This window comes from Portunus trituberculatus, chromosome 31 (genome assembly GCF_017591435.1).
Source record: "Portunus trituberculatus isolate SZX2019 chromosome 31, ASM1759143v1, whole genome shotgun sequence".
NCBI classification, from domain to species: Eukaryota; Metazoa; Arthropoda; class Malacostraca; order Decapoda; family Portunidae; genus Portunus; species Portunus trituberculatus.
The window spans coordinates 21,524,129-21,525,753 of NC_059285.1; the positions used below are offsets into that span (position 1 = coordinate 21,524,129).

At 34.2% G+C, this 1,625-nt stretch overlaps 1 pseudogene; it reads left to right on the forward strand.

Annotated features, from left to right (window-relative positions):
- Positions 1-884, forward strand: part of LOC123511101 — a 4,801-nt pseudogene extending 3,917 nt beyond the window's left edge.
- Positions 885-1,625: the final 741 nt, after the last annotated feature.

Below are 1,625 nucleotides of genomic sequence, written 5' to 3' on the forward strand. Positions count from 1 at the left end.
ACACAAGACTATATTTTCTTTCAGCCTATTCTGTCCTTTTCTCTAATTCAAGACAAAATCAGTATTCTCAATAATTCATTCTTTTTTTCTGGGTAAACTCTGGAACTCCCGCCTGCGCTTCTGTTTTCTCTTTTCTATGAAATTAATTCTTTCAATATGAAGAGACACTTATCATATGATTTCAGATTATCCTTGTTTGCCCATCTATAGGGATTGGCATTCTCATTGGGCCTTTTATTCACACTTTTTGTTGCCTTTAGCCATTGCCTTTCTTAGATATGAAAAAAATCCCATCAGGTCACATCGACGGAGTGAATAGCCCTGCTATACAAAGTTACTTGTCATTGTAACATTCTTGATCTCTGTGCAGAATCATACAGATCTTTATGAATTATTTTTTCCTTTTTTTTTCTCTCTTTTTTCTTTTATAGCAGTCAGATGATAACACTGGTGACTGATGCTTACCGTCATAGCGTATCAATTTAATGAGTATCATTATTATTGGCAATTCACATGAGATAACTGAACAATCGCTATGGAACTGAGTTTAGCGAGTTTTTTTGGGTAGTATTTTATAACGAGTATTGGGGAGACCGACCAAAGTTAAAGCATGGGTTACAGAAAAAAAAAACGTCACATAACTGTTTGTCCATCTTCCCCCATCCCTCAAAAAAAAAGGAAATATGTAAAATAAACAAATAAAATAGAACAGATGAAATAAGATAGATAAAAAGATAAACGAATAGTAGATCTGAAAGGCCAAATTTACTTATTGAGATGTCTCTTAAAGCAGTTTTTATCTCTTGAAACAGCTCAAGTCGTATGCAGGAGAAAATATAAAAGCATATAGAGAATTCCAGAGCTTAAGTGAAGATAATGGATAATCACTATGACAAAACAATTAAACAAAAGATCCCTCTGAGATGCCAGTTCCCGAACAACATCGAAAGAGTTGTTCAAAAGAATAGGATAATTACCTTCAAACCTCCCTCTTAAATGAAGTCAAGTTCAAGTCAAGAAAAAATCAGTATTCTCAATAATTCATTCTTTTTTTCTGGGTAAACTCTGGAACTCCCACCTGCGCTTCTGTTTTCTCTTTTCTATGAAATTAATTCTTTCAATATGAAGAGACACTTATCATATGATTTCAGATTATCCTTGTTTGCCCATCTATAGGGATTGGCATTCTCAGTGGGCCTTTTATTCACACTTTTTGTTGCCTTTAGCCATTGCCTTTCTTAGATATGAAAAAAATCCCATCAGGTCACATCGACGGAGTGAATAGCCCTGCTATACAAAGTTACTTGCCATTGTAACATTCTTGATCTCTGTGCAGAATCATACAGATCTTTATGAATTATTTTTTCCCTTTTTTTTTCTTTTTTTTTTCTTTTACAGCAGTCAGATGATAACACTGGTGATTGATACTTACCGTCATAGCGTATCAATTTAGTGAGTATCATTATCATTGGCAATTCACATGAGATAATTGAACAATCGCTATGGAACTGAGTTTGGCGAGTTTTTTTAGGTAGTATTTTATAACATAACATAACATAACATAAATAATAGGATAACAAAGGGCCACCAGGGCCCATCTAGGTTATCCTGTATCAGTCGCACAG